Genomic DNA, 15805 nt, shown 5'->3' with positions numbered 1-15805 from the left:
TTATTCCATTTATTTTATTTTACTTCATTCATACCCCACCTTCTTCCCAAACGGGGGACCCAACATGGCTTCCATCATTCTCTTCTTCTCAGTTTTATCCTCACAACAACCCCAGGAGGCAGACTAGAATGAGAGAGTGTGACTGGGCCAAGGTCACCCAGCAAGCTTCCATGGCAGTGTTGGGGATTCGAACCTGGTTCTTCCAGATTCTGTTCCAGCATTCTGACCACTACACCATGCTGGCTCGCAGCCTTGGCAATCAAGAAGCCTTGTGAGTTAGGTAGGACTGAGAGAGTTAAGAGAGAACTGCAACTGGCCCAAGGTCACCCAGCAGGCTTCAGGTGGAGGAGTGGGGAAACCCAACCTGGTTCTCCAGATTAGAGTTCGCCACTCTTAACCACTACACCCCACTGTCTCTCAAGGCAAACTCTAGGCTGCAAGCGGGCAACCCTCCATTATTTGGGGGTGGAAAACGCTGTCAAATCATATCCAGTTTAAAGCAACCATGTAGGGTTTTCAAGGCAAGAGATGTCTGCCACTCCCTGCCTTTGTGTCCCAGGACTTCCTTGGTGGTCTCCCATCCAAAGACTAACCAGGGCCAACCCTGCTTCACTTCCAAGATCTGACAAGGTCAGGCTAGCCTGGGCCATCCAGGTCAGGGTTCCTTTATATTTAGGGTTGCCAACCTCCAGGTAATAGCTGGAGATCTCCCGCTATTACAACTGATCTCCAGCTGATAAAGATCAGATCACTTGGAGAAAATAGCCACTTTGGAAGGAGGAATCTATAGCATTATAAAGTCCCTCCCCTCCCCAAACCTCGCCCTCCTCAGGCTCCACCCAAAAAAACCCCTGTCAATGGCAAAGAGGGACCAGGCAACCCTAATTACTCTGTAGCCACGCTACAGAGAACAGTTCCCTTGGAAGAAATGGCAGTTTTGGGTAGTGGACTCTATGGGGTCACGTCCCTGCTCCCCTCTCCAAACTCCCTGCTCCCCTCCCCTGGCTCCAAATCTCCAGAAATTTACCAACCCTGAGCTGGCAACCCTACGAGCACAGCAGATGTCTAGCAGTGTCCATGGAGATTGGAGTGCAGCGCTAATGGCCATTTTGTTATTATTTGTCAGGTTTTATGATGCCCCAAAAGTCAGCTGGAAAAATGTCCATGTTTAAAAGAGAGTGGGTGTTTTTTTTAATCTTCCAGAAATGTGTTTCTCAAAGCTGTCTGCCCAAGAAAAACTCAATAGATAACCCTCCCCATCCCAAATGAAGGAAGTCAAGGGCCTTATATAACTTCCTGTTTGTAGAGCTAAGTGCTTTCGAATGGGGTAAGGATCTCGGGATGTTATCTAAGGACACCCACTGGGCGAGCCAGCCGAATTCTTCTGCCTTTGAAGTCGGGGGAGCGCTTTGTTTGGCAAAGGACTTCTACTGCCTGAGCCGAGGCCGAGTACCCTGCTTGAGTGGTCGGGTAATATGCGGACCAGGCCAAGAGCTGTTTAACCAGAAGGGATTGTTGAAGTTAGCACAGCTTAATGGGGCGGTTGTGTGAGATGAAGCATACGAGAAGCAAAATTTGAGCGGCCCTCGACTTCTGGCTCAAACTTGGCAAAGCGGACGACAGGGAAGATTCCCACCAAGGGAGAATAGAAGATGGTGGTGGAAAATTTTGAGAAAATTGTGGGGGGCGGGTAATCATACTTCTAAATAGAGTTGCCGGCTCCAGTTGGGAAATACCTGAAGATTTTACAGCGTATGATCACCTTCCCTTCTAGGGTTGCCAACCTCCAGCTACTAGCTGGAGATCTCCTGCTATTACAATTGATCTCCATCAGATAGAGATCAGTTCACCTGGAGAAAATGGCCACTTTGGCAATTGGACTCTATTGCATTGAAGTCCCTCCCCTCCTTAAACCCTGCCCTCCTCAGGCTCCTCCCCCAAAACCTCCCACCGGTAGTGAAGAGGGACCTGGCAACCCTATTCCCTCCCCCACCCCGGTCATTTGGAAATAAACTTATCAACACCAGTCCTGATAAGAGAAGCTTTTATTATTTACTTCCCTTCAAAGTCCTCTTGTAATCAAATCAACTTGAAATCAAAAAATCTGATGACCACAGCAGGATTTAGAATCCTCTGGGTATGGGAGGAAAAAAGGGAGTTTGGTGCAGCAGTTAAAAACCATAGAGTTTTGGGTGAATGCCAGCGTGAGGGGGGAGGTAGTTGTGAATTTCCTGCATTGTGCAGGGGGTTGGACTTGATGACCCTGGTGGTCCCTTCCAAATCTATGATTCTATGATGACCTCACCCCAATGTGATGATGTGTCACTTCCGGGCACAAACAGGTAGTGATGTTAACAGCATTGGTTCAACACCAATTTCATTGTCTCTGCTCTACATTGCTTGGCTGGCAAGCACGAATAACATCCGAGGCTGAGGCAAGAACCACATTTTGGGTGGGTCTAGGTAGGAGGTGGTATTCAGAGCCCTGTGGCACAGAGTGGTAAACTACGGTACTGCAGTCAAAAGCTCTGCTCACGACCTGAATTTGATCCCGGTGGAAGTCAGTTTCAGGTAGCCAACTAAAGGCGGACTCAGCCTTCCATCCTTCCGAGGTTGGTAAAATGAGTACCCAGCTTGCTGGGGGTAAAGTGTAGACGACTGGGGAAGGCCATGGCAAACTACCCCATAAACACAGTCTACCTAGTAAATGTCAGGATGTGACTTCACCCCATGGATCAGTAATGACCCGGTGCTTTAGGAGGTGGAAAAAAGCAATATGAAGGGGGGAAGGTAGGGTTGCCAACTGCCAGGTAGTAGCAGGAGATCTCCTGCTAATTCAACTGATCTCGAGCCTATAGAGATCAGAACACCTGGACAAAAATGGCCACTTTGGCAATTGAACTCTATGGCATTGAAGTCCCTCCCCTCCCCAAACCCCGCCCTCTTCAGACTCCACCCCCAAAAGCTCCCTCCAGTTGAAAAGAGGGACCTGGCAATCCTAGGGAAAGGTGGAAAGATTATTCTTCTGTATGAAAAGGTACTTCCAAAATTTGAAAAGACTTGGCCCCATTACACAGTATTAATGCATTCTTATCTGGGGTTTGCTTGAGGTTCACTAGGCTTTATTATCAATTTTTTTAGATGGTTGTTATGGCCCTGAGATGTCCTTATGGCAAAGAAGGCCATGTAACTCTGATCATGGGGGACTCTCTACCAGCAGTGGTTTTTTTCAGGTGCCCCATCAGGCCAACCCAAGATGGTCCCAGAACAAAACCTTGCCAATTCAAGGAGCACAGGTAGGGTTGCCAGCCTCCAGGTGGGGCCTGGAGATCTTCCAGAATTACTGCTGATCTCCAGACTAAGAAGATCAGTTCCCCTGGAGGAAATGTCTGCTCATGGAGGAGGAGTCTATGGCATTATAGCCCACTGAGGTCCCTGTCCTCCCCAAACCCTGCACTCTCTTGGATCCACCCTAGGGTTGCCAACCTCCAGGTGGTGAATGAAAACAAACAGCACTAATGGCTAACCAAATGACCTGCTTATTAATTCAATTTGTTAACTGGTTTTTTCAAAATTCTTACTATGAAAAAAGATAAATGCAACATATGATGACATGTACTGTCTCTGTTGTTATTGAATCCTATAAGCATAACCAAATAAACATAACGTTGTAACTAGCGACGGAACGTGCCATTTTTTTCTGCGTCAGTTGGCAACACGACTCCACTGTGATAAGTGTAAAGGAAGGACATGAGATTGGAATGTGTTGGGTTAAATTCCCACTCTGTATTTTGAGGACTGTCCTTGCAAACAAATAATAAGGACTTTTCTTCTCCCCCGCCCTTCATCCTGATCCTTAAGCACTGAATGTTAGGTTGTTTGAATAAGGAGGATTTGGACAGATGGAACGTACTTGTCAGGAATGCAAATGGATAATTTTTGTATTATCCAAAGCCATTCCAATTGGTTGCCTTGGCAAGGACCTTTGATTGTGACCACCCTGGCAAACTGAAGTCCTGAAAGCGAGTTCTTTTTAACCCTTTTCTGGAAAGGGAGATTGGCGCTTCAATATGCTCGGGGGCCAAGACTGGGATGTCAGTCCCATCATAGCCAGGTGGAGGCAGTGTGTACACCGCCCCCCACTTACAGCACTGATTCACTGTATGAAATATTGGGGGGGGGGAGTTTTTAATACTTGTGGCATTTCTATTTAAAGAACGAAAAGTTCTTTCTAGAGTAGGAAACATTCTGGTTTAAAAAATTCAACAGGAATCTGTAGCCCCTCAAAAATCTTGCTCCTAAATTCCTCCTTACATCTAAATCAATTTGTGCAGCTAATCCCAGATTCTCCCAATAGGTTTTTCACAATTACTATCACTGTCTTTTCTTTTCTCTGTACAGCCTAGGGTTGCCAACCTCCAGGTGGTTGAATCTCAAATAAACACCCTATGCTGTGACGAGAGTAACTCAAAACAAGAAACAGCACGTAGCCCAAAATTATACAATATATTTCCAACATGCAGCAAAGATAAAACCCGTCTAAATTTCCCAGTACAGAATGTAGCTTTAGAAAACCTGTTGGGAGAACCCTCTGTGGTCACACGGACTGCTACAGGCTGAAGAAGCCTCATGGTGAAACATGCTAAATTACCTAGGATACACGTTCCTACGTTATTCCTCTGTTTTTGGCCCACAACCTCAGTGAGATTAGTCCGGGCTTTCATTGGATTGCACAGCAAACAGAGCAAGAGTTACGCTTTGCAAGCCGGAGTTCACTACGTGGCATGGTGACAACTGGCGAGTCTTCTTGCGTGTCACCGTGGATGTGGCTCTTCGAAACGGTTATTGATTGTTTACAAGCTCTCTGTCGAATGTATCGTGTACTGGAAAATTTAGAGTTAGGTTTTGTTTTTGCTGTATGTTGGAAATAGATGGTATAATTTTGAGCTATGTGCTGTTTCTTGTTTTGAGTTAACCTCCAGGTGGTGGCTGGAGATTGCCCACTATTACAACTGATCTCCAGGCGACAGAGATCAGTTCACCTGGAGAAAATGGCTGCTATGGAAGGTGGAAGGTGGACTCTGTGGACTCTGTGGCACTGTACCTCACTGCAGACCCTCCCCTCACTAAACCTTGCCCTCCTCAGCCTCCACCCCAAAAATCTACATGCCAAGCAGATGTTGTATACTGAGCCATAGCCCCACCCCCAGTGAAATTTGAAGAAGAGTTGGTTTTTATACCCCGCTTTTCTCTACCTTCAAAATGGCATTCAATCACCTTCCTGTTCCTTTCCTCTCCCCACAACAGGCACCTTGTGAGGTAGGTGGGGCTGAGAGAGTTTGGGGAGAGCTGTGACTAGCCCAGGGTCACACAGCTGGCTTCATGTAGAGGAGTGGGGAAACCAACTCGGTTCACCAGATTAGAGTCCGCCGCTCATGTAGAGGAGATGGGAATCAAACCCGGTTCTCCACTGCTCCAAACCACCGCTCTTAACCCACTGCACCACACTGGCTCTCTTATGATGGGCCAGTTATGGTCAATTCTGTAGCTAGTGATTTAATCATTTCATACATTCATGGAGCCGTGATGGCGACACGAAAAACCCCATGTTCGGAGGCAGTCTACCTCTAAATACGAGATCCTGGGGAGCAACTCTAGTAGTAGGTTGAGGTCTCTGTGAACTGCTTGTCAACTTGCTGGGGCATCTGATTGGCTGCTGTGAGGGACCAAATGCTAGACCTAATGGACTCTTTGTCCCATCCAGCAGGTGTTTTCTATCATCACCTTCTTCGTTAAGCGTCCCAGAAAAATTAATATCTCGCTCACATCTGCCAGCCTGAAAACATATCTAATTATTCCAAACTGAAAAGAAATCACTGAATAATTTAGCATAACTTTAATAACTGTTAATAAATTATAAGACCTTTGAGGCCATTTTGCACTCTTGTTAGTTACGGACAGACTCCCCTGAGTCTGATTTGTACTTGGTGCGTTAAAAATGGATTAATTAAGAGGTTGTTTGAAATTAAGTTTTTTTAAAACAATTGGCTCATTTACAAATTACAGGCCTGTCGTCTCTGACATAGAATCATAGAGTTGGAAGGGACCACCAGGGTCATCTAGTCCAACCCCCTGCACAATGCAGGAAATTCACAACTACCTCCCCCACACACCCCCAGTGACCCCTACTCCATGCCTAGAAGATGGCCAAGATGCCCTCCCTCTCATGATCTGCCCAAGGTCATAGAATCAGCATTGCTGACAGATGGCCATCTAGCCTCTGCTTGAAAACCTCCAGGGAAGGAGAGCTTACCACCTCCTGAGGAAGCCTGTTCCACCGAGGAACTGCTCTAATTGTTAGAAAATTCTTCCTAATGTCTTGGCGGAAACTCTCCTACAATTGGTGTTCCAATCCATATTAAATCTGTCATGAATCCCTGTCCAGTAGGGTCAAAAGATAAGTGCCCCATACCCCTCCCATGGGTGAGTTCTGACCACCGTTTTCCACGCTCCAATTACATCCACGCTAGATGGCTGCAATGCGCTGCACGAAATGTGGGATTTGAAGACCGCTTGCAAATTTCACTCTGTCCAGAATGTGGCAGAAAGATTTGTTAAACGGCGTAGGGCATATAATACACATCTTACCCACCTTAAAATAACTTCATTCACTGCTAGTTCATTTCAGGCACCAGTGCAGAGTGCTTGAAAGCAGGGTCCCCCAGCATGGTGCCCATGGGATCCACTTTACCCACCAGTGTTTCCCTTGGTGCCCAACAAGATTTTGAAAAAGTGGGCAGGGCAGGGCTTGTTATTGGCTGCCTTTGTTCAGATGAAAGAGTTTTCATCTTTCCCCCTTCAGGCTTTCCTTCTTCCCTGGAGGTGTGGCTCCACCTCCTCTGGCAGCCGTTTTGGGGCAACGCTAACCATCCCCTCTCAAAATCCCAAAGGTGCCTGCAGGCTCACAAAGTTTGGGGGTGCCTGCTTTACGGTCCGGGACTGAGTTTCCGGAAGGAGAACCTGATACCATTTGAATCTGCCTCTCCGTTCCAATCGGCACCAGAGTTCCTTCTCTGTCTGCCTCACTTGTCAAGGCAAAGGGGCCAGAGACAGGCATCTAACCCACACCCACATTTCTGCAACAACATAACACCTTTCTGCACATGCAAAGGCAGCAGCGCATGAGGCAGCGCAAAACCTGACAGTGGGGGAATGAGTCAGGCCGAGCTAGTAAACAAATATCAAACCTGAAAGGCTGGCATATAGAGGATGGTGCGAGTTGTTTTCTGTTGCCCCAGAAGGTCGGACCAGAACCGAAGGGTTTGAAATTAAATCAAAAGAGTTTCCATCTAAACGTTAGGAAGAATTTTGCAACAGGTAGAGCGGTTCCTCAGTGGAACAGGCATCCTCTGGAGGGGGTGAGCTCTCCTTCCCTGGAGGTTTTTAAGCAGAGGCTAGATGGCCATCTGTCAGCAATGCTGATTCTATGAGCTTAAGCAGATCTTGAGAGGGAGGGCAACTTGGCCATCTTCAGGGCATGGAGTAGGGGTCAATGGGGGTGTGGGGGGGAGGTAGCTGTGAATTTCCTGCATTGTGAAGGGGGTTGGACTAGATGACCCTGGTGGTCCCTTCCAACTCTATGATTCTGTGATTTAATCACACGGCAACAAACATGTCGACGTTGGAAATCACCTGACAGTGCTGTCAGATGGATGGAGAGCTAGTGTGGCATAGTGGTTAGTGTCAGAATACAACCTGGGAGAGGCAGGTCACACACTCTCAGCCCGACCTACCGCACAGGATTGTTGGAAGGATAAAACGGAGGACAGGAGAATGATATAAGCTGCTTTGGGTCCCTGCTGGGGAGAAAGGCAGGGTGTAAATGAAGTCAACGACAGTTTGGGAGTGGTTCCTGTATGTCACGGCAATGTGAGTCTGGTAGAAGGATCTCTGGCCTGGAGGGAAGTTCCTTTCTGACCCCAAAGTGGTGATCGGCATTACCCTGGGCATGTAAGAAAGGGCCATGAGAGCCAAGCACTGACTCATCCCTTCCTGCCCTCCCTTTCCTGATCTTCCCAAGTTCACAGAATAAGTCTTGTGGCCAGATGGCCATCTGCTTAAAAACCTCCAAAGAAGGAGAGCCCGCCACCTCCCAAGGAAGCCTGTTCTCCTGAGGACATTTAATTAGAGGGACCCATGAAGCTGCCTTATATGAAGTCAGATGATTGTTCTGCCAAGGCTAGTATTGCCTACTCTGGCAAGAAGTGGTTCTCCAGGGTCTCATGTTCAGGGGTTGAACATCACCTCCAGCCTGACTGGAGATGCTGGGGACTGAACCTGGGACCTTCTCCGTGCAAATCAGATTTTCCACCACTAAGTCATGGTCTCTCCTCCAGTCATGGACTATTGGTGTCATCCAGCTGGGTCCTCCTTATGTTCCTATGGGTTGGATGGGGGGGGGGGAGGATGTTGAATATGCTCTGATAGGGTTGCCAGGTCCCTCTTCGCCACCAGCAGGAGTTTTTTTGGGTGGAGCCTGAGGAGGGTGGGGTTTGGGGAGGGAAGGGACTTAGAGTCCAATTGCCAAAGCGGCCATTTTCGCCAGGTTGAACTGATCTCTATTGGCTGGAGAGCAGTTGTAATAGCAGGAGATCTCCAGCTAGTACCTGGAGGTTGGCAACCCTATGCCCTGAGCTGCGCTGTTCAAGGTGATAGATCATGATGGGTAGCCGAGTTAGCCTGTCTGTAGCGGTAGAAAAGAGCAAGAGTCCAGGAGGGCCTTAAAGGATAGATGGACTCACATTCTAGCTGTATCTGAAGAAGTGGGCTGTTGACTCACGAAAGCTCATATCCCTGCCAGAAATTTTGTTAGTCTTTAAGGTGCTACTGGACTCTTGCTCTTTTCTGTTGTACATGGTCACGACAGCCAGCATGGTGTAGTTGCTGAAATGTTGGACTAGGATCTGGGAGATCCAGATTCGAGTCCCCACTTTGCCAGGGAAGCTTTCTGGGTGACCTTGGGACAGTCATGCTTTCTCAGTCATGCTTTCTCAGCCTAAAATGGAGGAGAGGACGATGTAAGACACTTTGGGTCATCATTGGGGAGAAAGGTGAGGTATAAATGCCGTAAAATCACCACCACCATCATTATTAACATTATAATATTATTAATAATTAATTAATTAACATTAATAATGCTAATAATAATGCTAATGCTAATAATAATAATAAGAGTTGTTTTTTATATGCCAACTTTCTCTACCACTTAAGGAAGAATCAAACTGACACACAATCACCTTCCTTTTTCCTCCCCACAACAGGCATCTGTGACGCAGGTGGGGCTGAGAGAGAGCCGTGACTAGCCCAAGACCACCCAGCCGGCTTCTTGTGGAAGGGTGGGGAAACAAATCCAGTTTACCAGATTAGCGTCTGCCACTCATGTTGAGGAGTGGGGAATCAAACCCGCTTCTCCAGATCAGAGTCCTCCGCTCCAAACCACTACTCTTAACCACACCACCACACTGGACTCTTGCTCTTTTCTATTGTACAAGGTGATGACAGCCAGCATGGTGTAGTGGCTAAAATGTTGGACTAGGATAAGAAGAGTTGGTTTTTATACCCCAATATTCTCTACCTTTAAAGTGTCTCAAAGCAGCTTAGAGTCGTCTTCCCTTCCTCTCCCCACAACAGGCACCTTGTGAGGTAGGTGGGGCTGAGAGAGTTCAGAGAGAACTGTGATTTGTCCAAAGTCACCCAGCAGGCTTCATGTGGAGGAGTAGGGAAACCAACATGCTTCTCCAGATTACAGTCCTCAGCTTTAAACCACTACACCACGTTGGCCCGACAGTGTGGGGCCCATCAGCCATCACCATCACCAAAGAACTGAGCACTTAGCTGAAGACATGCCGTGGTATCTTTTGCAACGCTCTGTGGTTCTTTGGGAAACAAATCCATGCAGAGGATATTTCTTAAGCTATAAAGAGGAATCAACGGCGGCTATAATCGATTCTCTGTCTGGACGGCTATAATCGATTCTCTGTCTGGACGGCTATAATCGATTCTCTGTAGTGGTTAAGAGCGGTGGTTTGGAGCAATGGTTTGGAGCAATGGAATCTGATCTGGAGGATTGGGGTTCATTCCCCACTCCTCCACATGAGCAGCGGAGGCTAATCTGGTGAACTGGATTTGTTTCCCCACTCGAACATACGAAGCCAGCTGGGTAATCTTGGGCTAGTCACACTCTCTCAGCCCCACCCACCTCACAGGGTGTCTGTTGTGGGGAGGGGAAGGGAAGGTGATTGCAAGCCGGTGTGATTCTTCCTAAAGTGGTAGAGAAAGTTGGCATATAAAAACCAACCTTTCTTCTTCTTCTAAAGCCACATGCAACGCAATCCTTGTGAGAACCAGCACTTAGTTTGTCCCTCCTCACGTCCGGTCACGCTTTGATTCCCAAAGTTATGTGCTGGCCAAATGGAAGTTTAAGATCAGTGGGACGGGATCAGCCATTGCTGATTATTCTCATCCGCCGTTTGTCACGGCCTCCTTGTGCAGCTGTATTTATGACATACCGTCCCCCCCACCCCACCCCCACCCCACATAGGGTCCTCCTGGCATTCCATGGCTTGCGTGTTTACATTCGATCCTGCTGCTGCCGCACACGGTGGCCGCCAGCTCATTCTTCCCTTATTGGAATGAGCGGTGTGTGGGAGAGGTTATTTGGGGACGTCATTCCAGGTGACCTGATGTCATATTTTGAATTGGCCTTAGCAAGGGGAAATCGGGCTGCGTGCTTCTGAGAAAAGAAGGGCCGTTAACAGGAGAAAATCGGATGCTTGTGCAGCAGATTCGGCGGGCTGCATTTGACGCTCTCCTGCTGGTGAATTCAGAGATGGAGCGTCGGCACTAGCAAATTGGCAGCCAAGAATGAGAAGGGTAGCCCCGATCAATATGTAAGATTCAGCCTCATTCCTTTCTTTTTTGAGCCCACTGTAGCATCGGTTCCCTGTCTCTTGCACCCCTTCCTTTCACCTATCCTTCCCTTGGGATCCCATTTCTTCGATTATTATCTACTCTACACTTTTCCTTCTGACACTTTTCCTCTGGGCTCTTTGGCCCTTTGCTTCCTGGCTTCCAAGGATCTTTTTCCAGGCTTCAGCCAGCCAAATAAAGCTATTGACCCCTCAAACCTTGTACATTCAACCAAACTGACTTCCCCTTTCTGACAGGAGGAGGAGGAAGAAGAGGAAGAGGAGGAGGAGAAGAAGAAGAAGAGTTGAACACATGAATCTGCCTTATACTGAATCAGACCCTTGGTCCATCAAAGTCAGTATTGTCTACTCAGACCAGCAGTGGCTCTCCAGGGTCTCCTTCACATCACCTGCCTAGTCCCTTTAACTGGAGTTGCTGGGGATTGAACGTGGGACCATCTGCATGCCGAGCAGAGGTTCTACCACTTAGCCACAGCCCCTCTGCCAACTTCCTCTACCTTTTAATGAGAACCAAACCGGCTTACAATCACAATCCCTTCCTCTCCCCACAATAGTCAAAAAGGGCAAGAGTCCAGTAGCACCTTAAAGACTAACAAAAATATTTTCTGGTAGGGTATGAGCCTTCGTGAGCCACAGCTCACTTCTTCAGATAATAGACACCTTGTGAGGTAGGTGAGGCTGAGGGAGTTCGGAGAGAACTGTATGCCAAGATCACCCAGCTGGCTTCATGTGGAGGGGTGGGGAAACCAACCCGGTTCACCAGATTAGAGTCCGCCGCTCTTACACCACGCTGGCTGCAAACGTTCCAGCACCTTAATTCACAGAACCTTTGGAATGCATCACTCAGTCACTGTGATGATGACTCTCTTTGCATCATCCAGAAAATTTGCTTCAGACTTTCTTGCCTCCGTTTTCATTTTCAGCTGCAGAGAGTTAGGGAGTCACTGGAGGATTCTGCCAGCAATGCTGATTTTATGACCTTAGGCAGTTCATGAGAGGGAGGGCACCTTGGCCATCTTCTGGGCATGGAGTAGGGGTCACTGGGTGTGTGGGGGGGAGGTTGTTGTGAATTTCCTGCATTGTGCAGGGGGTTGGACTAGATGACCCTGGCGGTCCTTTCCAACTCTATGGTTCCGTGATTCTGTCTTGCACTTTAGTTTGCTTGTTGGAGTCATCTGGAGTTACTTGTTCAGAGGTGTTTAAACTTCCTGGCAAGTTGATCACAAGTCAGCTCCAAATTGTGAGACAATATCCCTCTAGAGCACATACTCAAAATTCTCTTCCATGCCTTTGGCATGAATGGGTCTCGGCTGAGCCAGTGAGCAGGAAGCAAACTGCACTGCCTGTTGTTTTTTTCCCTGCTAGCCAAATTGAACTTCCATGTTCAGAGGTTGTCTATCTCTGAACACCAGATGCAGTGCAGAAATGATGCAGGAAGACTGTTTCCAGCCAGTGTAGTGTAGTGTTTAACAGTGGTGGTTTGGAGCGGTGGACTCTGATCTGGAGAACCAAGTTTGATTCCCCACTCCTACACATGAGTGGCGGAGGCTAATCTGGTGAACTTGATTTATTTCCCCACTCCTACACATGAAGCCAGATGGGTGATCTTGGGCTAATCACAGTTCTCTCTGAACTCTCTCAGCCCCACCTACCTCACAGGGTGTCTGTTGTGGGGAGGGGAAGGGAAGGTGATTGTAAGCTGGTTTGATTTTTCCTTAAGTGGTGGAGAAAGTTGGCATATAAAAACCACTTCTTCTTCATGGTGGGTTGATAAGGCAAGGTGGTAATCTGGTAGTACCTACATTTAGCACACAATTTCAATTTTTCCCCTTTATTTGTATGGCAGATACTTTGTCTGTTCAAAGACAGGGTTCTCCCCACAACAGACACCCTGTGAGGTAGGTGAGGCTGAGAAAGCTCTAAGAGAACTGCCTGGCCCAAGGTCACCCAGCAGGCTTCATGTGGAGGAGTGGGGAAACCAACTCGGTTCACCAGATTAGCATCCGCCGCTCATGTGGAGGAGTGGGGAATCAAACCTGGTTCTCCAAATTGACATCCACTGCTCCAAACCATCACTCTTAACCACTACATCACACTGGCTCTGAATTCTTAGAAGCAATAAAGGCTGATGTACCTAAGATTGCAACCTGCTGCCCTACAAATGTGTGGTGCCCATGTATGTTGTGCCCATGTATAAGGGCACAACTAATGAGCCCCAATACCTGAGACCCGGACACCCAACTTTTGGAGGATACCTTGAACTGGATTGGTCTAGCGCTTAGTGCCAGTAAAGCTCGAGTGAAGAAGTTTCTACAACGAGGACTCAATTCTCTTTGACACTCATTTGTTCCCCGATTGCCATCATACCATTCAATTATCTACCCAGCTTCCAGCCCAGGGCCTTGCTCTGATCTCATTACTCCAAGTGCTTAAAAGCGATCTTTCCAAACGACAAAGGTTTGGGAGTATGATGGCTTTAATGGGAGCCCGCGGGACAAAGAAACTGACAAAAAGGCAGGTTTTGCTTTTAGGTTGTGAAGTTCCTCTCTTCTAAAGAAACCAGCATGGGCCAAATACGCCTTGCGCTCATCTCTGGCAGGGAATTGGAAACACACGCCACCCGAGTTTTAAACCCTGCTGATCTTGTCTTCTGACAATCCTCTGTCTGGGTTGTGTTGATTTTATTGATGCGTGCTGAGTTTCTAGATGGATTTTGTTTTAATTTGCAAGGATTTGCAGCATCACTTTTAAGGCAGGGGAATGGGAGACTGAAAAGCTGGATGGAAGTAAATAATACACAGTCAGTGCCCCACGCACATCTCACAACTGTGACATGCAAACACTAAGATGTATATTGCCAGGGTCAGGATTCTGGCCGCAGTTCCATGCATACGTGGACTTATCCCAGTGGAATCAGTGGAACAAGTGCAGACAACACTCCTCTGGAGGGATTAAAAACCCCTCCTCTTTTTTTTAAAACTGTTCTGTTTTCTCCACATGGCCCCAACCTGTAGATTTAAGTATCCGCAGAGGGAGCCGAGTAGAGAATTAGACATACTGATACACTTCCGAGTCCACAAATGTAGGCCAGGGCTATTGGAACCCAACATGCTTGACAATCTTGAGTTTCTCTTTCTCCCTACTTTAAAAAGCCGCAAGTTTCTTCTTAAAGCCACAAAACCTGGTTTGAAAGCAGCAAGCCACCAATTCTGTGTTCTAAATGTTCCCACTTCAGTCCCCAGCATCTCCTGTTAAAAGGTTTGTGGACAGCAGCTGATGGGAAAGACCTTTCTCTACCCAAGACCCCAAAGGGGTTCTGTCTATCAGAGGAAACTATACTAAGACTGATGGACCAGCCATAATGGATCTGGTGGAAGATCTCATCTCAGATCTTCAGCCTACGTAGTTTGGAAGTGATTCAAGTAGATCAGTGGTCTTCAATCTTCCCAGACCCAGGGCCCACTTGTAAGCCTCAGGGAAGTCTGTGACATCAATGGTGGTGTCAAAGTCATGTGACAGGAAGAGGAGCTGGTCTCTCCACCTGCCTGTGCTAAAAAAGCATCCCAACCACCGCTGACTGACTTATTCCTCCATCTTGCCACTCTTCACTGTGCGCATGCATAGAGTGCAGGGTGTGTAGAGCGCTTGTGCTCTATGCACATGCACAAGCAATGGGTCCTTCCAAAGAGGAAAAAAATGGTGGCTCTCTAGGGCCTTGTGACTCAGTAGGTGGGAGGGTCCATGATCCACTTGTGGGTCTCAATCCCTGGGCTGAAGACCACAGGACTAGATCTTTGACCTAGAGATGGGCCAGATGTGTCCCTCTGCAATTTTATCTGCCGTCTGTTCTCACACCAGCTCTACCAAATTTTAATCAAGGTGTGTAAACTAGGCTACATAATATTCTCATCAGGGTAAAGAATGATTTTAGCAACTTGATGGCACTTAACACACATACACACATCAAATGCCCGGATGCACATTAAAACACATCCAAGGAAGCCCTGTTGGATCAGACCCAGGGCGCATCCAGTCAAGCATCCCGCCTTCCACAACGGCCTACTAGATACTCCCACAAAGCTCACGTACACGGCACGGAAGCCCTAGTCTCTCCCCACCGCCTCCCCTACCAATCTAGCATTCAGTAGTTAATTGCCTTTGAACATGGAGGCTCTGTTTTGCCAACCTGGCCAATAGCTAGTGATTACAGCATCAAGCCTACAATCGGGGAGAACCGAGTTCAAATCCCCACTTGGCCCTGAAACTCGCTGGATGACCACTGGCCAGTAATTACCTCTCAGTCTACCTTGCATCTGCAGTTGTTGTAGAGATGCTAAAGCAGGGGATGAGGCCCCGGCCTCTCCAATTAAAGGGACTAGGCAAGCAGGTGATGTGAAAAACCTCATCCTGAGACCCTGGAGAGCCACTGTTGGTCAGAGTAGACAATACTGACTTATATGGACCAAGGTGAAGGGTCTGATTCAGTATAAGGCAGATTCTTCATGTGTTCACATTGACATGTTGAGAGGCAGGCATGATGGGATGAGGTGTGGTATGCAGAAGAGTCTGTGATGTCCATGGCTCATTACCAATGCTGATTTCTCCACACCCATCTCTCCCCTGGACATCACAGACTCTTCTGCATACCACACCTCATCCCATCACGCCGGCTATTCACATGTACATACTGTTAACATTTACATGCTAATGCTTGTCTGAATTCACTCTCCTCTACTTAAAGACAGATGGATTCACACTCTAGCTGTATCTGAAGAAGCGAGCTGTGGCTCACGAAAGCTCACACCCTGCCAGACAAT

This window comes from Euleptes europaea, chromosome 12 (genome assembly GCF_029931775.1).
Source record: "Euleptes europaea isolate rEulEur1 chromosome 12, rEulEur1.hap1, whole genome shotgun sequence".
NCBI lineage: Eukaryota > Metazoa > Chordata > Lepidosauria > Squamata > Sphaerodactylidae > Euleptes > Euleptes europaea.
This window is presented reverse-complemented; position numbering follows the sequence as displayed.